Source organism: Camelus bactrianus, chromosome X (assembly GCF_048773025.1).
Source record: "Camelus bactrianus isolate YW-2024 breed Bactrian camel chromosome X, ASM4877302v1, whole genome shotgun sequence".
Lineage (NCBI taxonomy): Eukaryota > Metazoa > Chordata > Mammalia > Artiodactyla > Camelidae > Camelus > Camelus bactrianus.
The window spans coordinates 53273718-53300313 of record NC_133575.1 but is presented as its reverse complement, the minus strand read 5'-3'; the positions used below and the strand labels follow the sequence as shown (position 1 = coordinate 53300313).

Here is a 26596-nt window from a genome sequence, read left to right as displayed (position 1 = left end):
AGGAGGCCAGAAAAACAACTGCCTCCTCCCCAGTCACTATCAATGTTCTTAAGAATCTGGGTTTTTTTAACTCTATTTTGCAGGGAGACTATTCCAGAACTTTCCAAGCACCATTCTCCGGGTTGGCTCCCCTCCCAGCGCCATCCCTTCTCACCTCAGATCCTCTGTCTGATTGCCTTCTGTTCATGTGAAATCGAGTCCTGTAGTGTGGGGACTCCCTAGGCCTCCCTCCCTCTCTCACAGGTGAGTGTGGCTACCTTCTCCCCACTCCCCAATCCAACTCCAGCTTCTGAGGAGTCTACCCACCCGGACCCTGCAGACTCTGCATCTTCCCAAGACACACACGTGGCCACGACCCTCCCTTCAGATTTCTTCCTGGCTGGCCCTGCCCAGCCCCCAGGCCCTTAAGGATAAATGGCATTACTCTGAAAATCACAAACGCTGCTGACTGACATACCAAAGCTGCATGGTCTGGGCTTTCCTCCAACCCAGGCATATCCCTGCCCCCACTCAGCCTCAGTCTGCACCTCTTGAGATAAGCTCATCCACATGCAACGTTGTGAACACCAGCTAAGAATGACGACTCCCAACGTGTATCTCTAATCCGGCTCCTTCACCTGAGCCCCAGGCTCATAGACCCTAGTGCCTCTTTGAAGTCCTAACTTGGATGACAAATGGCATCTTAAAAATGCCTCATGTCCAATATTTACTCTGGAATTCGATTCCTGGCAGGTACCTCCCAGACTCCCCATTTTAGTAACAGCCCAGCCCCCACCTACTTGTTTGAGGTCACATTCAATTTCCCCTGTTCCCTCCCCAAGCCCTGCCCTGGAATCAGTCCTGTTATTTCCGTCGCTAAGCCCATCTCAAGTCTGGTTCTGCAGGGACCATGGCCGTAACCTCACAAGCTCACAGCATGGTGTACTGAGTCACAGTCCTCTGAAGGGTGCTCCCCGGAGGGGGAGGCATCTCCTGGCATGGGTCATCTCTGAAGGCACAGGATTCTCTCAAAGGATGCCCAGGAGAAGGGACCCAAGGTTCTCCCATGGCCTGAGCTTTGAAGGACCCGAGGTCTGGGGGATCTCCTAATTAGTCACACTTGCCAGTGAGCAGATGAGCATGGAGGAACCCAGGCAAGGCTGTTCTCACTCCGACCCCTGGGCTCTCGGGAGCCACGGGAAAGGCCTGTGTCCAGGGCACAGCCCGGCTATCACAGATCCCAGCCTGCATTTGCCAACCCGGACAGCCTAGGCTCCTTCTACTTGCGACACTTACTTCTGTTCTGTTCCCCCCCAGAATGTGATGGACTCATTCAGAATGTCTGGCCTGTCTCAAGCGAGACCAACTCAGTGAAGGATGAACTGTCCACATTTGGACCAGAGCATGAAAGGAGAAACAAGGCCTCATGATCAGCATGACAGTGGTGGCCAAACCCTTCCCTCGGGTGACATGAAGCAGGGTGGGGGTGAGAATCCAAGGTCCTAGGTCGGCCAAAGCATCTTTCTTCACGGCTGACTGGGGTGTTGGAAACTCACTAGCGCAAACTAACGACACAGCCGTCAGTGGTGGACGTCAGCGGCAACAGACACAGAGTCAGGTATTTACTGCCAACATGGGTTAAAAGTAAAGCCCGGTGTAGGGAGGCCTGCACAGCTGCTGAGGCAAACCACAGACCCGGCTCTGAATGCCCACTGGCTGAAGCAGAGAGGAAGCTACGGTCCCCTTTAGCAGTCCCTGTGTCCACTATTTAGGAGCCAGGTGAGCCAGCTATTTAGGAGAAGGCAAATTTGTCCTGATACTCAGAAAAACCAGCCTCGTAAAGGGAACAAATTAGTGGCATGGGTTTTAGACCCGCTTCTGCCCCTTTATGAAAGCAAAGTAAAGTAAATGGCACGGGGAAGTTGAATGCAAAAATAAATAAATAAATAAATAACAAAATGGTGACTGCTTCCTCCAACAGCGTACCCTGCTGCTGCACACCCCAGAGCCTGCCACTTTCTCACCAATGACTGCCGGCCAGGAAGCGCCGTCACACACGTCACACAGCAACAGCCAGGAACCGCGTGCCGAGCACGTTTGTGTAAAAGCAGGAATCGAGCAAGATGCTGCAGACTTTGACTTTACAAGTTTAAATACTCCATGAAAAGGATCTCACAGCAGCCGCCTAAATCAATTCGCATCTCACTTCTTCAAAACAATCAAACAAATTTAATAAGGGTGCATTTGTCACCAAATATAAGGAAGACCAAACATGTTCCTCAAAGTAAGGATTTTAACAGGTATCAAACACCAGTGGGTGATGTGTTAACAAAGCAAATATTCCAAAAAATTAGAAAATAAAAAGATGACTAGGATAATCCACGGATCAAGGCAGCTGTTAAGTTTTTGCTTTTTAAAGCGATGGAGACAGCACAGAGGGCGATCTGGCTATTTCCAGTGCAGGGTGTGCACAGCCCACCTTTTCAGACGCAACAACATGCTCACAGGGCAATACAAGAGAAAAAGGAATAAAGAAAAGGGAAAAGAGGAACAAGAGAAAATTAGAAATACACAAGAACAAAAATGACTTTGACAGCATGTACAAGAATTTACGTGAGTGTGTGAGGCCAGGGACGTGGGGAAGGTGAGACCCACCCTCACCTCCTGCTCCAGGGAAGGCAGGGGCCTGAGGGGAGCGGCGCTGCCGGGGGACCCCAACGTGGTCAGCGCCCCTAACCAAAACTCCACCTACATGCGTCTAGGCAGCTTTTGAGCCACAAACTGTGGTCGCATTTCAGGCTGGACAGTTTTACTCACTCCCAACAAGAGTAGCAGGAGAGAATTAGGCTCTGCTCCTGCACCAAAGCATTGTTTTAAAAATTAATGAATGTGGAATAGTAAAAGCAACAATGGAGTAAAAGTGACTGGAGGAGAACGTGCTTGACCCGAGCTCACTGGCCGCGTTATCTCACTGACGTTCAGATGCTGGATGAACCCTTATGGTACCAAAACAGACAGACCCACCAGGAGGGAGGTTTAATTCGCTGCTGTATTTTGATGCCGAGAGCCATGCCTGATACACGAGGTACTGGGTAAACAATAGCGACAGTGTCAACCACTATGGGCTAAGCACACATCCAGCTACTCCGCCAAATCCCAAGGGCAGACTTCAAAAGGCAAAAGCAAGCTGGCATTCTCTGGTGGGTCTGCAGACTCAGAGCCAAGCAGTTGCTGAGCAAAAATGTCACCAGTGTCTCCTATGACAAAAGAGGAGGCACTGTCCAGGGGGCTGGGGCAGGGCCCCAGGCTTCCACTGCTCACCCACCAGTCTGTCCAGGGGGAGAAGGTGGTCCCTGCTTACTTTTCACTGATGCACCTACCTTGACTAACACGTGGGACCTCAGCAGGTGGTGACAGGTGAGGTGAACGGAGCCAGCCTCGGTGTAGCACGGTGCTGGCAGCTTTGCCCTCAGCAGTGCCCAGGCTCCTAAACTTGCCACCTCATCTCCAAGGAGCAGAAGGGGAGCACGGGCGTGTAGATCACAGGGCCCTGTGAGGACAAGTACAGATCATGGCCACGACATGACTTGCCCCTTCCTTAAGCCATAGAGGCATGTCCGGGGAGGAACTGAAAATTCATCCAGAGCCCGCCAGGCACCACACACAGGTGGGACTCGGGTCCCCTGTGCCTCTCACTCACAGGGCTGCTCTGGAGTTTCTTTTTATCAATTCTCTGGCATCTTCTTCTCCAACTTACCAACAACCAGAAAGTAGGATCTGATCTTAGGTAAGTTCAAGAATCACAGAGCACCGCCTCCACAGTGGGCCCAGCAGCACGTACCAGGTCCTCCGACCGTCACCTGTGGGACCGCCATGAACGCTCTCCAGACTCAAGGCCCAAGGCCGTAGGCCGGGGGGACACAGCTTCCATCACTCTCCCCAGCAAAGGGGGACCACCTCTCGGCAAAGGCATCTCACAGTTTTCTGCCCGAGGGAAAGCACGATACACGGGGAAAAAGAGCAGAAGGTGGGGGGTTAGGCAGCCCAGAAGAGCTCGTCTGCACTTCCGAGGCAAAGTGGGGCCGTTGACTTAATCATAGGGACAAAGTGAGAATGAAACTTTCCCTGCTCTGTCCCAAACTCCGTGATATGCCTTTCCCTGCGTAAGGAGTTCATTCGGAAGTCCCTGGCGGTGTTTCTGATGCCCTAACTTGGCATGGTGGCTGTCGGGCAGGAAGAGAGGGCCTGAGCCGTGCAGGTGCTGGGCCTGGGAGGCAGGAGACACCGGCTCCACCCCCAGCTCAACCAGCGCCTCGTTCTGCGTCTCGGGATTCAGCATCTCATCTATAAGCAAAGGGATGAGACTGTCCCAGGAGAGGCTGCCCAACAGAAATGAAATGAGAGCCATGTAAAGAAAGTTTCCCAGTTGCCACATTTAAAACGGTAAACAAAGAAACAAAGAAAAAACAAATACTAGAAACTGATTTTAAGAACAGATCTTACTTAATCTACTGTATGTAAAATACTATCATTTTGACATGTAATCAATATAGAAAGTAACAAGATAGTTTACATTCTTTTTACTAGACAAGTCCCAGCATCTGATGTGCATTTGACCTACAGCACATCTCAGCTCAGAGCAGCCTCCTTCCCAGCGCTCCTAGCGTCAGTGGCTGTGGCTACTCTATTGGACAGCAACTCCAGGGATCCCACCAGGGGTCCTGGCTGAAAAGCTGGAGTAACTGTCCACACTAACCCTAAAAGGATCTCTCTGAAACAAAGGCGGATTCACTTTTAAAGGTCCGTAAACCGGCGGGCTGCACCTCCCTCCCCGCTTGGCTACAAGACAGCCCTCTTCCTTGCTGATCCCTTTCTGGATGTAGGGAAGCAACCCGGCACACAGCCAGGGCGGACGGGCCTCCAGGTAGACTTACCTGCTGTCTGTGTCCAGTCCCATGAAGTCCTCCTTCTCAAACAGGACGCAGAGGAGGGGGATCTTGTCCCCAGACTTGTTGGGGGCCCCACCCAGCCACTTGGACTTGAGCAAGATGAAGAGTGACTCAGTGAAGTCCTCGATCCTCTTCTCCACCACCCTGCAGTCCTCGTAGATTGAAGGCCACGTCGGTGCACAGCTGCTCGGCTACCTCCCCATGCAGCACAAAGACAAAGAGCTGAGAGTCATTAAGCCGTGGTGCCATACAGCTCCTCTGCACGTGGAGCTTCTCGAAGGTCTTGGCCGAGAGGCAGTCGGTAATGGTGAAAAGGCCCACGACCTTGCGGTGGGTCTGGAAGTCGCTCCACCCATTCTCGGGCGCATAGTGGTGCCTGTAGTGGATACAGAGTGCCCACTGGGAGCCGCACGGGCTGATCTGGCTCACCAAGGAGATTCGCTTATAGATGCAAAAGAAATTCTCCTCTGAGATGATCCCCATGGGTTGGACCACCACGGGGAGAGTCTCGTAGTCCTAAGGACACTGCACGTAGTCAGGGATGCTCATGTTGCAGGCCCTGCCGAGAGGGGAGAGGAGATCGAGGTACATACTGTGCTGTGTGCTGCGGACCCCTCTGGGTTGCGGTGACCTGGTGTGTACCAGCCAGAAGGCAAGGGAATCCCAAGCAAAGCCGGGGGTACAGTTTGTCCTCAGAGTCTGCACATGGCTAACATAGCTCGGATCACATTACCCAGCTTTTGGTCTAGGCTTCCTGCCCCTGCAGAGAAGGGTCATTTCTTGTTTTCTGTTTCCAAGCACCTAGCCAGACCCTGATGCAAAGTCAGTGCTCAAAACTGTTGAATAAAGAAATGAACAAAGGAACTGCTTTCCCCACCCCCCCTTCAGCAGAATATAAAGAAAAGAACCACAGTGGGATCAAAAGATCTGGATTTCAACTCCAATTTATTTGAACTCCTAAGCTGCAGTATAATGGATAAGAAAACTTGCCTTGTGGAGGACGGTACAGTTCAGTGGTAGAGCACGTGCTTAGCATGTACGAGGTCATGGGTTCAATCCTCAGTACCTCATTTTAAAAAATGAAACAAATAAATAAACCTAATTACCCTCCTCAAAAAAATTTTTTTATTCAAAATCAAAAAACACCTTGCATTTGGCACAACATTGTAAACTTGAGTATACTTAAATTAAAAAAAAAAAATCCTTGCCTTACAAGACTATATCTGAATTATGCAAGTTTGCAAATGTAAAATGCCTAGGGTACCACCTGCATAAAAAGGGGGGACTGTACAAATTTACTATCGCTCCTTTATGAGCTATATTTCCTTTGGGGGGGTTATAACTTCTCAGATCTAATTTTATCAGATTAAAAAAAGAAAACATTACCTGATTCTCAGTACTGCTGAAGAATCAGATAACCCTATGGAAGCATCTGACCCACAGAGGTTACTCAATAAATGTTTCTTGAATGAATGAATAAACAAGCAAAGTGAATGCTGCTCCCTGCCACAGACCATCATAATGGTACTGCCTGGAAATCCCAAGCCCAAGTTCCACCCGACTCTACACTAACCATGTGGGTGACCTGGACAGGCCTGTGTGCTTCTCTAAGCCCCAGTTTAATCATGAATCTAAATGAGGGCAATAACACAAACCTCAAAGTGTTAGTGAGTCAGTAATGAATTGTACCCCAACTTTGCAAGATGGAACCATTAAGGAAAATTGGGCAAAGAGTCCATAGGCCCTCTCCATATTATCTCTTACAACTACATGGGAATCTACATTACATCTCAAAATAAAAATTTCTAATTATTTAAAGAGGCTATTGAGATTAAATGAGCTCACTGTCTCAAATAAGGAACACACAGTACAAATAGGACAATGCCCAGCCCATGAGATACACTCAGTTAACATTCCCACTGAACCCACTGGTCCTTCCAACTTCAGAGCACGAGGATGGGTCCTCCTGGCTAGAGGCCACTGCACCTGAAGCTAACAAAACTAATGGTCCCAACTTCTAAGAGCCCCTGTCACCACCCAAGTCTAATTTTGTATTTGTAATTTTTTTCTTTTTATTAAGTAGAAACCCCCAATTGCATAGCCTTCAGGTCACCAAAACCTGACCACAGAGATCATGATGGCAGCCCTTCTTGGTGAAACAATAAAATGAAAAGCCATTTCCACAAGACCTCTGTGTAAATCTACTAGGGAACTTCATCCTGGACTGAGAGGAAGAGGACTGGGGAGGAGGGGGCAATCTAGGGCACACAGACCCATGGGCCACCTGTCCCACGATGGACTTTAGACTCAACCCTCACTCTCTAGGAACTTCAAAATGCACACAGACAGACTACTATGGACAATATTATTTTTTTTTTTAAAGAAATCCCTGACTCCCTAGCAGGTCTTGTTTCTACCGAGACACAAATGGCTTATGTGTATAATGTTTCACAAAAGCCCTAAAATATTATCACCCCAACTTGACACATTAAGAAACTGAGGGAGAGAGGTTTATCACATTGTACAAGATTAGAGAGAGGCCACGTCAGACACCGTATTTAAACCCAAGCACCTGCTCCAGTGCTCACACTAGAAAGAGTGACATACTGCCCCTTTCCTGCCCTCTCCCTGAAGGAAATCTCTGAAGAGTCTTTTCTGTGCCACCTGGAATCACAATCACATCAATTTTCCACAAAGAGCTATGTCACTCCTTGGAGGACGCATCAAAATCTAAAGGTTTGGGATGGGAGGAGAGATTCGCATTTTCTGTTTCTCAAAGGAAACATGGCTTTAAAAGAAACTGAAAAGCACTTATCTAGTCTAAGCCCTCATTGTGCAGAGAAGGAAACGGAGGCTCAGAAGAGATGAGGAAAGGGCCTTATTAACAAATATTGCCTCAGTGCAGCACCAAGCCAGGCCTGGGCACTTCTGGGGGAGGATCTGGAAGGCCCAGGAGAATGCGTGTTAGAAAAAGGAAAGAGAAGAAGCATACAAGGCCCTGTCTCTACACCACCATACCATGAAGTTCCACCAAATTACCCAGTATGGGTGCAGCCAAAATTAAGGTGGGCTAAACAGGTTATAGAAATCTGGAAGTCTCAACCATAGTGGAAATTCCAACATTTACTGTGCTTTTTTCCCCAGTTCAAGCATCAGCTCAGTGGGCGCTCTGTACCAGGGACTACATGAGACCTGAAGTACTCCCAAATACAGATCTCTATTACCACGTTTGCAAACCACATAAAGGCCCACCAGAAGAAAAGTGCCCACATATAAGATGGAATTACTGAAACTGAAAGCAGCCAACCAGCATATATTACTATGAAAAACGCTGCTGCTAGGAATGGACTCATGGACATAGAAAGCAAACTGTGGTTAGCAGGCAGGAAAGGGGGGATTAACAGATACAAATTAATAAATATAAAATAAATGACAAGGACCTACTATATAGCACAGGGAACTATATTCAATTTCTTGTAATGAGTTGTACTAAAAACAATCTAAAACATATGTATATACATATGCATATGTTTATAACTGAATCTCTGCTGTACACCTGAAACTAACATTGTAAATTGACTACACTTCAATAAAAAATAAGTTAAAAAAATAAGTAAAAATAAAAGCAACGCCATTAAGAAAAAATAAAAGAACACTGTAATCCCCTTAGCTGCAGGTGGTGGAGAATTCTGGTTGCAAGCACCAAGTCCACTGGATCACTCCAGCACTGACTGTCACTCTTTCTGACCATCAGAGAGTCACTTGGCTTCACTGAGGTTACTTTTCTCTTCTGTGAAAGTCTACAGTTGCAACTAACGATGTATAGAATCTCATCATTCACAAGCCCAAAAATTAGTGAGGACATCCTATGGGCCAGGCTCTGGACAGATGAAAAGATAGGGTCCCAGATATATGCATGGGTAGAAGAAGTTTATGCCATAAAGACATTAATTCTTCCTGTTTTGATAGACAGATTCAATGCAATTCTGATTAGAATTCCTACCAGATTTTTCATGGAATGTAACAAGTTAATTTATGGTCAGGAATAGCCAAGAAACTTGTTTAGAACCACCACTGGAGAGGGGTGGATAGGTCATTCATTTCCACTGTTCTTTCTGAAGTGATGAAAACGTTCTGGAATAATAATGGTTGCACAACTGTGAATATGCTAAAAGCTGCTGAATTGTACCATTTAGATGGATGGACTTCATGGTGTGTGAACAATATCACAATAAAGCTGTTACATGAAAAAATATTTCTTGACAATTATTTTCCCCTCTATACAACTAGTCTGCCCCACAATTTAAGAAAAACAAAAAACCAAAACAAACCAAACTGTGCCAGGAACTCTTTAGGACTGCAATGTCCCTAGGTCTCCAACGCCTCTGGTGGTTCTGTTCCTGTTAACACACACTAGCTGGGCTGGGCTAGTTAGGGACTGTGACTATCTTTTTAAAATCGAGGGTCACACGTTTCACCCTGGGAGAGGGAAGGAAGGAGGATGTCACAGCCTCATGCCTTCAGCTCATTTTTAACTGAACCAAGCCCTGCTTTCAGCACTGTAATCCCTCTCACTATAAAAACACGTGACATCAACAAGCACCGCCATCACAACACCTGAAAGTGTTCAAGGTACTTACCTAGGGCAGAAACACTGAGGGAGGAGACGGAAGCTCGCTCAACACTGGCGCTCCCTATTCTCGACTCCCCCAGGAGAAGCTGGGCTTTACAGCCAGAGGCTCTCAGCCCGGGGAGCAGTGCCCATGCCGCTGAGCTGGTCCTCAGGGAGCGGGAAAGGGAGAGGAGGGCAGCCCCGGGGTCGCGGGGCAGGGAAAGCGGGGTTGGGGGTGGTGACGCGGGCTGCAGCCCCGCTCGGAGGCCAGCCCCAGCCCCAGCCGCCCGCCCCCGTCTGGGTCGGCAGACCCAACCCGCCCAGGGGCGGGGACGGGTCGGCGGCCGAGGAGAGGAAGCCCGGGAGGAGAGGACTCGCGGGCGGGAGAGGGGAAGGGGACGCCAGCCGCGGACTGAGGGGAGCCCGGCTGGGGCGAGAGGCGGCAGGGGCACACCTGGCCCTGGACAGCTGTGGCCGGGGCGCCGGGCAGGTGGCGCGGGCAGAGGGGCCTGGCCCGAGCCCCTCAGCTGAACACACGCTGACTCGAGCCCTCACGGGCTGTGACACGCGGACTGCCCTCCCGCAGCCGCCTGACCCCTTTCCCGGGAGCCCCCACCTTGCACTTCCACAGCCAGAGGCCCCGGCCCCGGATCGGAGCTGGAGCTTCCAACCTGCGGTCCAGCTGGCACCGACTGCGCATGCGCAGGAGGGCCATTGATCCTCTCTGGGTTCTGCCAGAGAAGCTGTGGCAGCGAGGGAGGGAGAAGATGGGAGGAGGAGGAGAGGAGGGGAAAAGTGGAGGGAGACAGATGGACAGGAGGAGCAGAGAGAAGGGAGGGATCTGGAGAGGGGAGGGGAGTAGCGGAGATGGAGAGAAAAAGCTTTACCTCTGGGGGCACCCCGAAGGAGGCAAGCAGTCCTGCCTCTGTACCCTTCTCTAACCCTTCAAGGCCCGCAGCTCAAGTTTTACCTCCCTGGTCCAGCCCTCCAGCTGATGACTCTGCAGAACCCCTACGGGGGTCATACCCGTTGCCCCCACGCGGAGCTTGGTTTCCTGTTGCTCTGGGAACCAAGCACCCGCAGGTGTTGTCGCTCAGAACTACCTTGGGAAGAGTACATATTCCCCTTTTACACGCTGGGAAACAGGCAGGCACGATCTCTGCCTTAGCTCCACTGTCCCAGGTGTTGGGCTGGCGGGGAGCGGGAGGTACAAGATCAGAGCCCCAGACAGAGCAGACTGCCTGAGTGTTGGTGCATAGTCCCCATCCCTCCTGGGTAAACCACACCCCACCCTAGTGGAACACTCAAGGGCTCACAGTAGGTCCCTGGGTGTGGGAGAGCTGTCCTCAGTTCCAGTGCCCAGCTTGCTAGGTAGATAGGAGAGTTACCGAGTCCAAATTCATTCTCCTCAGTGCAGGACAGGCCAATAAGTTGGGAGACCAGGTGTTGGGGCATGGAATAGCAAGTTTCTGTAGACCTAGACGGCAAACTAATGTCCTGGAAAACCATCTCCCCAAGTCAGAATTCAGGCTCCTTTCCTACGTGCTTGGCTGTTGCAAACTTCTTGGTGTAGGAATTCTTTGTTGTTAGAATCCTTTGTTCTTGCAGCTATCTGCCTGGGTCAAATCTCTGTAAACCTCCAACAAAACAAACGTTCTTTTCTATTCTGCAACTTGTTATCTTTTTATGAATGAAAAAGTGTTAAATATCCTTAAAGTTCAGAGCCTTCAGAATAGGCTCTCCTGTATATTTCAGGCTGTAGGCAACATTGTTTTACAAGCAAGATGAAGCCTAGGAGGCAGAGCACAGAGTTAAAGTCAAAGGAACAGATCTAATATGGAGTCAGATTTGTTCTTTTCTATTACCGGGCCAGAAGCCACTTGGGGATTTAAATCCCTTTAAGTTAAAAATAACTAAAACTTTACAGGAATTTACATACATAGGTGGGAATGTGCATACATATCTGGAAAAGCACACAAAGGATAGTAAACAGTGGCATCTCCAGGGAGGGCTGAAAGAACAGAGGATGAGGGAAAACTTCTTTCAATTGTGTACTTTTGTGCTCTGTTTGAAATTTTTTTTAACCATATGCATGTATTTCTTTTTCAGTTAAAAAAAATGTGTAATGGAGCAAAGGAGTAACCAGCTCAGCAAATACAGCAGCCATGGAATCACTGAGTTATCACTTTTGATTTAAGCCAGGAAGCATTTATTGACTCTCTCCTATGTGCCCAGTGCTGTTTTAAGACTTCTTTTATTATTAGTATTATTAATTATTATAATTATAATTATTATTATTATATTATTATTTTATGAAATAATAACATGCTGTCCCTCACCCCTGCCCATGGCTGGTGGAAAACCAACTGAGTTTTTATTGAGTTGTTTTCCAAGGAGTAGAGATGAGTTATAAACAGAACACATCTTCAGGGCAAAACAGTCGGAGTGGTTTTCCAGCAGGCCAGAGAGCTATGAAGGGTTTTCAATAGAGGCGCCCAGAGGCTGAGAGAGAAAGCCTCAAGAACCCTACAAAAAGCTGCCCAAAATGCCTTCTCCATGGCACTACTGAAATAGGAAAGAACAAATCTGACTCCATATTAGATCTGTTCCTTTGACTTTAACAAAGCCAAGTTAATACGCTCCGGTCTTTTCATGGGTTATGATGTCACAGAGGAGACAGACAGGTCAACAAGGAACCACTCAGCCGTGATCAAGGAGCCGGGGAACGGGATGGGCGGCAAGACGTATGACGCAGCCGCAACTGTGCCCGTGCTTCTAGGCAGGTACCCAAAGTCACCTCGACAAGGTGTCAAACACTTGTGCCCACGTCCTCATCACCTGACATGTATTAAAGAGAAATGGAAACCTATAAAAGGCCAATACCCATGGTGGGTACACCATCCAAAGAGCAAAGTCACAGTTTGACAACTGGCCATCTCGGTTCCCTGGGATTCATTCTTGGAGAACCTTAAAAACCACTTCTCTGTCCTCAAGAAATGCTGCATATTTGTCGTAAGTTTGGCTCAGGGATGGAGCACATTCAAGTGAACTTTAATGTCTGCACAGATTTGACTGTCTTTCTCCAGGTTCTCTTGGCCATTCTAAAGAGGCCTGAGCTAAGTCCATCCTCCGTAAGATCAATTCCCTCCAGTGACAACTCATCGAGCCTGCAATTAAAAGCCAACTGAACAAGACTGTCCTCAGCTAAAAAGTTCACCCACCCTTCACTGCTTTCTTAATCTCCTCTCCTGGCTAATTACAACAGACTAACACCTCCCTCCACCAAGCTCCCCACCTATGGCAGTTTGTCTCCCCAAAGAGAAAGTACGGTCCATAAAAGAGGAGACAACTCCATAGTCACCTCTGAATTCCTAGCATATAGTAATGTCAATAAATACAACTATGATTATGGCTTCTTTCCTTTAAAACCTTCCTGGTTATTTGAATGAGACCTTCGAAGAGAGGTGTTTGCCGTCCAGTATCTTGATCCACAAGACTCTGGAGGCCTTTTTCTGAATGGCTGTTCACTGATTCTTTCAAAACACAACTTCTCATTCCAGGAGTAGCTGTGCTTTTCTGCCAGGAGTATGTGGTCACTCTCATGCCAGAACAGCTTTAAACTGTATCCTTACTTTGGATTTGTTATTTTTCCCCTCTTCCAACAAAATTGAATTTCCTTAATTTCTTGCATTGAGTAATTTTTTTTCCTAGTTCACCCTTTAGTAAACCAGGCTTCTAGGGATGGGCTTGGCCTGAAATATGATCGGCCATCCAACTCCCAGTGTGAGAGGCGTGGGGCTCACTTCCTGCCCTCCTGTCAAGGCAACTGAAACTCAGTTCAGGAGCCAACCGGCACCCCAGGGCTTCTAAGGCTCCCTTATCTCCCAGAATCCCTGCTTTCTGATTTGCCTTGGCTTCTGAGGATTTCCCCTCATTTTCTTGACAATTAGCTGTGCAGCTTGAAAGATGAGGAAGGAAGGTTTTCTTTCTTAATCAGCATTTTAAGGAACTTCTGTAATGAAGGTTTTCAAGAGTTTCTAGAACCCTCCATTGCCGAGACAGTAAACATACTAGATATTTTCTAAATTTAGGAATCATGTGCATTTTTTCTTTGCCTTTGTTTTCTTAACTGCTAAGAGACATTTTTTAATTAAAAAAAAATAAGGCCCCAAATAGGATAAAGACTTGAAGGGGCATACAAATTTAAAGGGCAAAGACAGAAAAATGATAAATTCTCTAAAAAAGTAAATAAAATACATACACTATGGATCAGATCAGCAATTCTCAGTAACAGCTAATTGAAACATGACCATGAGGTAAATCTTCTCTCCTGTCAGGAGATGGCCAACAGAAAATAGAATTAAAACAACAAACTAAAATTCTAAATCTGGCGATGTATAGAAGGCTACCAGCTAAATGTGTCTTCTTCTGGAAAAGAGGGAGGCTCACCAGCTCTTTACTTTGGAGCCTGAGCCCAGGGGAGGGCGGTGAAGTGAGATCTGTAAGTACCCAATTAGCAAAGTGAGTGATGAATAAAGAGACGTGAGCTTTGATGACAGAGATGATACTACTATTCACTTGTCCTGTAAAGTATGCCTTCACGTTCAGGGATCAATACCTCGGCATCCTCAGGGATTGAGATTATAGGAAAATGCACAGCCTGGGCCCAGACCTCCTCTGTGAGCTCGTGACACTGCACTTAGATATCTCAAGGGCACTTCCATCTCCATCTGCACAGAGCTGACTTGACGGTGTTTCTCCAATAGCCGTCCTGCCCAGGGCCCCTGGTCTGGGGGCAAGGTCTCCCTGCCTCTCCCAGCTCAGGCCCATCACTCACAGATGTGCCTGGACCCCTCCTTCAGGGCCCAAATTTCCTCAGTACTGAGTCCCACCACCCACGCCTGTCCTATCACGTACTCACAGGCACTCACTCAGCACTGACTCTGTGCTGGGGACCACGCTGCACACTGTGCACATGTTATCTCACTGGATCTCCGCAGCAGTCCTGGGAAGTCGGTACATCACTGCTTTAATTGATTAGATAAATTGTTTCACTTCCTTGAGTGTGTCATCCAAAGTGACACGGCTACTGAGCCACAAACCTGGAACTGAAAACCACTTGAAAATTGAACACTGCTACACCTCGCAGCCACTCTACTCTGACTCACCACATCACCTCCTGCCGAGCCTTCTAAATGTTTCCAAGCATTCTACAAGACAAAATGGATCTATGAGAGCACCCCACTCCCCTACTTAAAATCTGTCAATGACGGTCCACTGCCCTTAGGAGAAAGCCCCACAGGGCCTGAGCACAGCCCAACGGCCGGGCATCAGCGTTCCTTGTGCGGCGGCGTCTCCTCACTCACCACGCAGCTCTAAACGTGCCTTGTCCAGGACAAGGATGCTGACTCCGTACAACCCGGGGCTCATCGCACTCGAACAATGATCACATTCTTCACTGGTCACCCTCTTCATTGCTGACTCTCAGAAAAATGTTTTCTCAGGATGAATCAGTATCTTTTCCCTTACAACTTCCCGTCATTGATAATGAGCACCCCCCAAAAGAGAGAAGACCTAATTTTCAGTCTCTTTATCTGTAAAGTGAGAATTACAAGACAATATGTGTGGTTTTAAGAGAAATAATATTCATGTGAGGCTGAGGGACAATTCCCAACATACAGTAAGCACTCAATATGTGCTTACTTAATATTAATAAGAATAGATTCCTTTCCAGCAACCTTAAATCAATGTTTTATGGCTTTGTCCAACAGACTACTGACAAACTGTTGGACAAACCCCTTTGAGTAGATCAGCGCTAGCGTACTGGCATAGGTAAGCGCTGATTCCAGTTACATCTGCAGCCAACCAGCACTACGGGGCGGGGGCAGTTTGCTCAAACTCTTACATGTTGCTTGAGCATTTAGTTGTCATTGAATAAAGACATGTGTTCCTTAGTCAAAGCTCCTGAAACATAAATCTTCAAAGATTGATGCAAATTAGGTTTCAAGTACAACACTCTCATGAGAAATTATTTGAAAATGATAGTCTTAGCTCCTCTGCACATCAAAAGGGCATGTTCTTAATGTACCTGACTATATACACTGAAAGGCTTGTTTAAAGAAATTAACATGAAGCCAACCTGAATAAGCTCTCAGTATCATCTGCACAAAGCCCCACCCAAGGGTCTCATTTTTCACTTCCACGTAGGTGTTCAGGTAGCTTAACTTGGTTCTTGGGTTCTTATAACAAGTGGGTGGGAAGAGTTGTGGATAGATTTATGTAGCAAATATAAACCTAGGGTATTTGCTGTGTAGGAATTCTAGAAATAAACAAATTGATATATAGTCTGACCCTTAAGAAGCTCAGCCTTTCCATTTACAACAGCATTAAAAGTAAAATGAGAGATATATTTAACAATAATTTACAAGATTTGAACATTGAACATTTTGAAGTATCACCGAAATGAAATTTAAAAGATTTACATATATGGAAGACATCCCAATTTCATGGAATGGTAGAAAATATTGTTAAAAATGTTAAGACTCCACAAAGTTATCTACTAATTCAGTGGAATCCCTATCAAAATTCCAGCTGACTTCTTTGGAAAAATTGAAAAACTGATCCCAAAATTCATATGGAAGTGCAAGGGGCCCAGGTCAGCCAAAAGAATCTTGAATAAGCAGAGCAAATTTGGAGGACTCACTTTAAAAGGGTACTAAAAAGCTATAGTACTCAAGTCAGTATGGTACTGGCATAAGTTTGGATAAATAAATCTATGAGACACAATAAAAACCCAGGGGGAAAAAACTTACATTTACAGTCAGTTTTTCACAAGAGTGCCAACAACACTCCACTGAAAGAATAGTCTATTCAACAAATGGTGCAGGGACACCTGGGTATCTGCAGGCAAAAGAATGAATCTGGAATCTGGACCCCCATATTTTATATAACAAATAAAATTTAATTCAAAATGGATCACAGACAGAAACATAAAAACAAACCTATAAACTTTCTAAAAGAAGACACAGTATAAATTTTTGTGGTCCTAGGATAGGCTTTGGTTTCCTAGATACAATACAAAGAGCACAAGTGACAGAAGATAAAAGCAGATAAACTGGACTGCATCAAAGTTAAAACCTTTTTCTTACAAAGGACATCATCAAGAAAGTGAAATGACAGGGGATGGGGGTAGCTCAAGTGATAGAGTGCGTGCTTGGCAAGAAAAATAAAATAAATCAATACATCTAATTACATCCCCTGTAAAGAAATTGTTTTAATGTTAAGAAAACTAAACTGAAAGGACAATCTGCAGAATAGGAGAAAAATTTTGCAAAGCATGTATCTAATAAGAGACTAGTATCCAGGATATATAACAAATGCTTACAACTGAACAATACAAAGAAAATTGGCCCAATTTTTAAATTTGCCAAGGATTTAAATAGATACACAAATGGCCAAAAAGCATATGAAAAGATGCTCAGCATCACTAGCCAAATCAAAATCAAAATGAGATCTCATTTTACACCCACTAGGATGGTTATAATCAAAACATGGACAAAAACAAGTGTCGTTCAGGAGGCAGAGAAACCTCATATGTGGCCAGTGGAAAGGACAGTGGTGCAGCTTCTTTGGAGAAGTCTGGTGTTTCCTCAAAAGGTTAGAGTTATATGGCTCAGCAATTCCACTCCTACGTATAGAGTCATCCCTCAGTATCCTCGGGAGGTTGGTTTCAGGAACCCCCCACCCTGGATACCATAATCCAAGGATGTTCGAGTCCCTTTACAATCAGCCATCTGGATCCATGAAGTGGAAACTACACATATGGCGGGCCAACTGTACACCCAACAGAATGAAAACATATTCTCACAAAAATTTGCACATCAATATTCATAGCAGTATCACTCAGAGTAGCCAAAAGTTACAAACAATATCCATCCATCAATGAATGGATAAAGAAAATTACCAAGAATACTCCCACAAAATTTTGGTCATTGAATCTTTGACAAAGGAGGTGAGAACATACAATGGAGTAAAGACAGCCTCTTCAGCAAATGCTGTAGGGAAAACTGGACAGCTGCATGTAAATCAATGAAGTTAGACTACTCCCTCACAGTATAGACAAAAATAAATTCAAAATGGCTTAGAGACTTAAACACGAATACAAGAGACTATAAACCTCTTAGAAGAAAACATAGGCAAAACATCTGACATATATCTCAGCAATGTTCTCCTAGAGCAGTCTACTCAAGCAATAGAAATACAAGCAAAAATATACAAGTGGGATCAATTAAACTTACAAGCTTTTGCACAGCAAAGGAAACAGTAAGCAAAACAAAAAGACAGCCTATGGAATGGGAGAAAATATTTGCAATAAATGAGGCTGACAAGGGCTTAATTCCCAGAATATGTAAACAGCTTTTACACTTGATAAGAAAGAAAAACAAACAATTCAATCCAAAAATGGGCAGAAGACCTAAACAAACTTTTCTCCAATGAAGACATACAAATGGCCAATAGGCACATGAAAAAATGCTCAATATCATTATCAGAGAAATGCAAATCAAAACTACAATCAAGTACCACCTCTCACCAGTCAGAATAGCCATCATCCAGAAGTTCACAAACAATCAATGCTGCAGAGGCTGTGGAGAATAGGGAACCCTCCTACACTGTGCTGGGAATGCAGTTTGGTGGAGCCATTGTGGTTAGCACTATACAGGTTCTTCAAAAGACAAAAAATTGACCTCCCATATGACCCAGCAATCCCACTCCTGGGCATATATCCAGAAGGAACCCTAATTCAAAAAGACACCTACACCCCAATGTTCAGAGCAGCACTATTTACAATAGCAAGACATGGAAACAACCTAAATTTCCACTGACAGATGACTGGATTAAGAGGTTGTAGTATATTTGTACAATAGACTACTATTCAGCCATAAAAAAATAATAAAATAATGCCATTTGCAGCAACATCAGTGGACCTGGAGAATGTCATTCTAAGTGAAGTAAGCCAGAAAGAGGAAGAAAAATACCATATGAGATCGCTCACATGTGGAATCTAAAAAAATAAACAAAAAACAAACAAACAAAAAGATAAACTTTTCTACAGAATAGAAACAGACACAGAGACATAGAAACCAAACTATGGTTACCAGAGGGCAGAGGGTGTGGGAAGGAATAAATTGGGAGTTCAATATTTGTAGATACTGAGTATGTATAGAATAAACAGCAAGTTTATACTGTATAGCAGAGGAAAATATATTTAATACCTTATAGTAACGTATGTTTAAAAAGAATATGAAAATGAATACAGGTATGTTCCTATATAACTGAAGTGTTGTGCTGTACACAAGAAACTGATGCAACATTATAAACTTACTAGAATTCAATGAAAATATTTTTAAATAGACCAAAAACGAAAAAAAAAGAAAAAGGATATTATCAAACCAAAAGAATAAAGTACTGATTCAGGCTGCAACATGGATGAACCTTGAAACTTTATGCTAAAATAAGCCAGACACAAAAATCCAAATATTGCCCTTTTAGGTGAACTGTATCTAAGCATTTATTCTACTATTCAGGTAAATTTTCCAGAGGTTTGAAGTCTATCAATATCAAAATAAAATATATTATTCATTAAAAACATAAAACGATACCTCACAGGAGGGCTTTAATCATTAAATGAAGAAATGCATGTAAAGCTCCTGGAACAACACTTTGCACGTCCACAGACTGTCACTGCTGTCACTGCCACTCAGAGAGTGATGCCAGTGCTGATGAGAGCTGCCTCCACTCGCTCCCCTGCAGACAAAAGTGAGGACCTGGGCTCTGAAAGGCAGGGTGACCATGAACCTGGGTCAGACACAGCCACGCCCCAGACTCTGCGTTAACCAACTTTCTTATACAAACTGCTCCATGTAACATAAACACCTACAGGGATGTATCTTACAACACAGGGAATATAGCCAATGATTTACAACAATTATAAATGGAGCATAACGTTAAATATTGTGCATCTATTCTACACCTGAAACATATATCATATTGTAAATCAGCTATACATTTATAAAAAATTAAAAAATAATTTTAAAATGTTACAAATTTAGTATTCAATTCAGTTTTTAAGTAACTATTTAACATCTTATAATGTATAAAAGCATTTAAGTGTGAGAAGTTTGTTTACATATTTATTTAATTTCAGCCTCCTGCTAAAAGAGAAATTAAACAATTTTTTAAACACAGCTTAAAAACCACAACAACAAAAAGACAAAAGTGAGAGTGAAGAGAAAATGGAGATTCAATACTTAAATGAAATCAGGGGGAGGTAATGTCATAAAAATGGATGCCATGAAGTCAGGGTAAGTGTTAAAGGCCGACTAGAAATTCAGCTGTAAGATTCTTGGCAGCTAAAGCAAAAAGAACAACATGATGTGGTGGGTGGTAGAGCTCAGTGGTAGAGCATGTGCTTAGCGTGCACGGGGTCCTGAGTTCATGCCCCAGGGCCTCCACTAACAGATAATACACCTAATTACCTACGCCCCAAAAAGAGCCCCAAAGGAAAGAAAAAGAGAAATTTCCTTCCTAAAAAAACCTGATATTCAATTTAGATTAAATACTGAAGAAAAAAAAAAAAAGAAAAATAGAAAAAGATGAGTGACACAAGCGATAATGCCCGTGAGATAAATCTGCGGTGGCTGCTGGCAGGTCCCCACATCCCAGGTCCGAAAATCTGAAACATCCTTCTCACCACTCAGAGTCATCCTCAGCCCACCCCACCCCTACCCCTGTTAAAAGCAGGAGCACAGGCAGGGACCGGCCTTTGCTCTCTCTGTGTCATCACAGTGAGACAGGATGGAAGGGGGCAGAGCACAGCCATTCAAGGAAGGCCACAGCAATTAACATCAAAATGGTGAAGGATTCAACCCCCAATAGGCCTTGAGGCTCAGGATGCAGAGATTTAACTTCTAGCAGATCTTGAGCTTCATTATACACCCATTGTCATAGTAACATGGTGAATAACACGCCTCCAGCACCATGGCAGTCCCAAGGCTAGCCACAAAAGGTCAAAGGGTGGGAAATGGCCAAATCCCTGGGAATTCCATCCCCTTGCCCTTAGGCTGGTCGTTCTACTTATTAGCATATGAAACCACCAAGCCCATGAAAACCAGCAACACAGCGCCTCCTCCTTGCGGTCACCCCTCTCTCTCCCTCTTCGGAGAAGGCCCACACTCTTGTCTGTGGAGTGTGTACCTACTTTTAATCTGAGCACCCAACCCCCACACCTCGTGGCCTTTCTCTTGCCTTTCAATGTATCTCTCTGAATAAATCTACCTTGACTCAACAGTGGCTTGCTCTTGAATACTTTCCAGCACGAAGCCAAGGACCCACATCTGGCGGGGCACATCCCAGGGGCTCAACCAAAGCCTGGGACACAGCCCTTCTCATGCCCCACATCTGTTTTCTTGTATCAACAGGACTGGGTTGTGAAGGGAGCTCTGAGGCCCCAGTGAAGGGAGCTCTGAGGCCCCAGCTAAGGGACAGAAGCAGCTACCAGGGCTCAAATTGGCGGGCAGCCACTCCCCCAGCAGGGGCCCTGGGATCGGCCAGGATCTCTGTGGTTCCCTGTTGTGCTGACTCCCCAGCCAGAGAGCGTTCTCCCTAGGCTTGTCCCCACAAATCCCTTCTCTCCAAAATACAAGCACATCATGTCACAGTCCTCTTGTTCAACCAGGAAATGTTCAGCCCACTTTTTCCTTCCCAAGTCAAGAACCTAACTGTTCTCCATCCTATCCCACCACTTCTTTCTTTGTGAGAACTCTGCACTCCCCACACACCTTCCTGAACGCAGGTGCCTTGCTGGCTGGTACCGAGATGTTTCAGTCTCACACAGCCTGTGTCCTTTCACTTTCCCCTTTCTACCTTAAAATGCCTTTCCTGAGTCTCCCACCCCTCTGATTCTGAACTTCACAAAGTGCTGTGGTTACAGTCACTATGTGCATACATCCCAGGTTTTGGCTAGGTTTCCTTCGCAAGATCTTCATTAAGGAGCTGCATCAAGAAGTTTAAAGAGGCTATTCTTACATCTGAGCGGAGGAGCCTGCATAAAATTTAAATGCCTTTCAAGAGAGAGTTAACCAGGGACAGAGAGGTCGCAGGACCTAGTCAACAGTGTCATGAGGCAAAATGTTCTTCAAAGGCTCAGAGTGGCTTCTGAACACGGAGTTGGCAGGGAGGAGGTGCCAGGCAGTTAGTGGGATGAGTGAAACTGGGTACGCTTCCCCAGCTGAGGAAGTATTGGATTTTGTTCTATTTTTCCAAACAATTTCTTACTACCTTTTTCTCTTATCGTCACACACCATTTCCTACGAATTAAGAAAATCAATGTCAGTCATTTGGGCCACTTGGGAGAAGCTACCCAATGCCATTCACAGGGCTGGGATATGACAGCCATCACCAGTCTAGGTTGAAAGACCAGTTGGGGTATTTGCACGGTAATCACGGGCATGCAGCAATCTCCCCAGCTTCAATTACCTCATCTCAAATATGAGGCCAAGAAAACTACCAAGCAAAGTGCGTGATGATTATGGCCGACATCTGTTTACTAGGTAAGTGCCCGTGACAGCTGCCGCTTAATGGCGAGTGAGTATGATCATCGAGACCCAGTCTACCTGGTCACACGTGCCCTGCCTTCCTGCCTTGGTGTAGGAGCGTAGCTTGTTTAGCTGAGATGAACGCCCCCAGAGCAGCCCCGACGGGAAAGCTCCCAGCTCTGCACGGCGAGGCGTGTTCCTTTCCTTCTCAGAGCTGATCACAGTTTGCAGTCGTCTGTTTTTATGTTTATCCCTTTAGTACGTGCCTCCCCTCTGGAGCTTTTGCTTAAGCAGCACATGTCCAGGTGTGTCTTGTTGCCTACTGGCTATTCTGGGCTGGGAGGCAGGTGGCCCCACTTCTGGCTCTGGTGCTGAACCGAGAGGGCATAAAGCCCAGGGGCCCATGCTGAACCGAGGCCCCTGCACCCAAAATTATGGCCTGACATTGGGCAAATTACAGTCTTCTTTACCCTGAGATTCCTCATCTGTCCATGAAAATAACGGCCCATGGCACATAGAATTACAAGGATTAAAGGAAATCACCAAATTCACAACCTATTCAGGAGGCTACCAGTGCGTCCTCAACAGACTCATGCTGCCTTTACGGCTCTGATACACGCTAAGCGGGGCTGACGGACACAGTGAACACTGCTAAGTGCCTGTTTGTTAAGTGCTTCATGTGTGTTATAATACTGTTTACAACTTACAAGAAACCCAGGAAGAAACGAATATTATCATGCCCATTTCACAGATTCACCATCAGGTTAAGAGAGGTTACACTCTAGTCCAAGGCCCTTTGGTGAGGAAATGGCGATTTAAACCTGAATCTGAGCCCAGGCCTGGGCTACGTCTCTCTCCAATCCACCTGACCACTTGCCTATGAATTCCACCTGTCCAATACACACGTTTGCAGCCGGCCAGCTCTTAAATGCAATATGTGCCACCGTTTGTCAATGTTGGTTAATTACCAGAAACTGCTCTCAGAGACTGCTACAGAAAAGACAGGTGGACCCACATCCCTGCCCACAAAGAAGAGGAATTCTGCCTTGTCTTCTCCCATAATGTGCAGAAACCCTTCCCTACAACACTAAATTCAAATGTATGCTTCATCCGTGTTTATGTTTGCACACAGCATATTAAAGTAGAAGATACCTGCAGTAATTCCATCTCGGTTCCTTTCCAAGTTTCCAGATTATCCATAATCAGTCTGTGAACGAAAATACTACAATGTGAATGAAAATACTGCAACCATGTCAGTAAACAATGAATGCTGATACCAAGACATCAGCAGCTGCCTCCACCCGACAGCAAGGACAGGCCTGCAGTCCAGCCTCTACAGCCACTCACAATGGTGCCCTCTGAGCAGACTCAGAATAAGAAAAGCCAGAATACTTGCCCTAGATAGCTAGGTGCTTTTCTAAAGAATGAATTCAGTGAGCCCAATTGATTGCTTCTTCCCATACAGAGAAAAGCACTAAATTTTTTAACTTGAGACACCTGGCTTTCTTTAGATAACAAGCAATGTTTTATTGTTCCAACTACCTGGTCTTTGTTTTAAAGCTCCTATATATCCTAGCTCCTCCTCAACCACTTGGGAGCAGTCCCTCAGAGTGCTCTGAGAGGCTGTCATCCCGGCTCGAGTCCTCCCGCCAAATAAAACATAACTCTTAACTTTTAGCCTGCACATGTTTTTCAGTCAACAGTTTTGGAAACCATGAAGGGACCCAGAGCAGACTTCTCTCCACCTGAACTCTCCGAGTAACCAGAGCCTTGGTACCAGCAGTGGCCCTTTGTGCCCATCCGCCTCCTCGGGGAGTCCAGATGCATTTGGGTGAGTCTCTCCTGGTTCTCGGATCTCCCATATTGGTTGATGATCCTGAGTTTTATTTGGCGGTGTATCCAGGTACCTGGCCCTCCAGTTGAAAGATACTGGGGGGCATTACCCACCCAGTGGAGACATACTGGGTGGGGCCTGGTTGAAAGATAACGGGAAATACCCACCTTGAGGAGACGTCCGATGTGGGGCTGGTTGAAAGATACCAGGAAAATACCCAGTGGAGACGTTCCGAGTGGGTCCAAGTTGAAAGACACTGGGTTCAGGACTGAGTGGTTAGGTAAGAGGCTGGTCTAATGCTTTCCTCAATTTGGTTACCTCCATTGAATTTTTCGGAATAAAAGTAAAACTCTTAGGAGGAACCTTTCAACTCCAAAAATGGGACCCTTCTCCTAGCTGGTAACAGCTTTCTCGGGTGACAGAGAATCTTGCAGGAGTGTTAGAGGCAAAGACTTCATGCCATAGAGTTGTCCCTGCGGGAAAACTTACTAGCAATTTTATTCTGAGAACCCGAACTTACAATGGGGAATAGAACTTTCAAAAAAAAAAAAAAACAGAAAAGAAAAGGAACAAAAATAAATGACAGATTGCCAGCCTCCAACTAATACCCCAGCCAGGTTTATATACGTACAAAACTTACAACTTTAATTGGGAATTAAAAAAAAAAAATCTCACTCTGAAAGTAACTAACCAGGCCTGATAAAAACATTTTTTGGAATTCTGAACTCATAAAAACAAAAACCCCTTTAGGGGGAACTTGGATTTCTCTTCCTTAGTCCTTGAAATGTAAACGTTTTATCTTTCTCTGTGTATTTGATGTTTGTGTATGTATGTATATATGTGTTTCCTTTTTTTTTAAAGGAGAACTTGGACTCTGCCACGCAAAAGGTACAAGTATTGTGTACATATGGTGGCCACGCAAATAAATTGGGATTGTCAACAATCCTTTTATAGTACCAATTTTCAGGCATTTTGCCATCTTAAACTTTGTTGCATCAGCCTGGATGACAAAGGCTCACCTTTTGGAGAGTGAACTTTGAATTTATTTAGGCAACACCCCCACTCTCATTTGGAAAAGCCTCTTCATCTTATTTGTTTAAAATCACTATATATATATATATAAATGGATGGCCATATGATGGATCCTTTAATTTGGAAAGACTTAAATTGGTGAAAGGTGAAAGAGCTCTCATTATAAACAGCTGTTTTATTGGTACCTATTAAAATCAAGTTTAAAAGTAGAAAAATATATCTAATGGTTAACCTAAGAACTTAGTTATAAAAAGAAACTGCTTTGAAAAGCTACATTTGTGTTTTTCCTTTCCTATCAATGGTTTTAGAGATGATAATAAAAACTTAGAATAATTAATGTTAATTAGGTTGAGTAACTGGAAAAAGGAATGTAAAAATGTCTAAAGATTTTTTCTTAATAAAAAAAAAGGATAATGGGCTTATCCCAAATGGGTAAATATTTTTAAATGGTTATTTTGAATGAGATAAATAAAATGGACATTTTTGGATTTAAATACAATGTTTTGATACTACACTACGTAAAGTTAAAAAAAAAAAAAAAGACCAAAGAGATCAACTACTGCCCCACCAAAATTAAAGTTCAAACAAGTCCGTTTTATTTAAACTTGGTGATCCCAGAGACTTTTCTATAAAATTAGATACAGTGCACAAAAGGAAAAGAAAAGAAAAGAAAAAGAAAAAATAAAAAGGCTTCTGTCACTCCTTCTATAAATAAGAATTATTGATTAAACCTAATAAATATTAAAATTAAAGTTATAAGAGTTAATAAAATTGAGATAAAAGTTTGTAAAATTGGTATATTTAAATTGGCTTTATAGAAACCTTTTGCTTAATTATATTGTGGTATAGATATGTTTCAATGGAAAAACGCTTCCCTTCTTGGTATTATAAGGCTGGGCACATATCTGTCCCTCAGAAAATAGTAACTGAATAAACTAATGGAAACAAATAGAGTTACATGAGCCGTCCAATAAAACGTAAGAATAAAAACAAATATTCAGTGGCTAATAAACAAACAAAAAAAATAATAAGAGGTTTACCCTGGGTTTAACTTAATAACTCAAGGAAAAGAGACCTTACTAAATGCCTTATGCAAGCTTTGGAAGACATGATAAAGTAAACCTTAAAGTTTTAAAACATGGAATTCTTTGTTTACAGTTCTTGTCACTGATACAAAAAAGCAAATTAAGGAGATACAATTGGGCCTAGGTGACAGAGCAGTTCTCTGGGAAACTGGAAACGTGTGTCTTTTTCTTGTAGATCAGAAATGTAAATGCAGCAAACAGTGACCCAGGACTGAGCCTAATTAGCTCAACGAGATAAAACGTAAGGCCAAAGAAATTTTTCGCATTTTAGAACTCAGAACTCTGACGGGTCCTTCAGACTTTGTCAAGAAATCTTAAACGCCTTTTTCAAAAATAGTAAGCCTTAGGGATTTGAGCAAGCAAATTCAGCTTACTCCAACTATTATTATACCTATCTCATAGGTAAGTTTTAAAGTGAAGCTATGAAATCTTTAGCTTTTTTCTATTTATAAGCTTGCATATACATTATAGATATGAGATATTTCTATGGCTAAAAAAAAATCAAAGTCAAA

The 26596-nt window shown here is 44.6% G+C and overlaps 1 protein-coding gene across 10 annotated transcripts in view; it reads right to left on the bottom strand.

The window, feature by feature from the left end:
* LOC141576289 (trafficking protein particle complex subunit 9-like) overlaps positions 1-26596 on the bottom strand; it is a 145079-nt gene that overhangs the window by 47441 nt on the left and 71042 nt on the right. Inside the window, exons 6-7 of one of the 10 annotated variants that reach the window (XM_074359090.1) lie at positions 4914-5487; positions 3360-3529 (exon numbers count right to left, since the gene is read on the bottom strand). The exons of 8 other annotated variants lie outside the window; for them this stretch is intronic. The gene's annotated coding sequence lies outside the window, so the exon portion shown is untranslated. Of the gene's footprint in view, positions 1-3359; positions 3530-4913; positions 5488-9568; positions 10701-26596 lie in introns of those variants that run through there. One more of the 10 variants, XM_074359089.1, reaches the window with a different exon arrangement.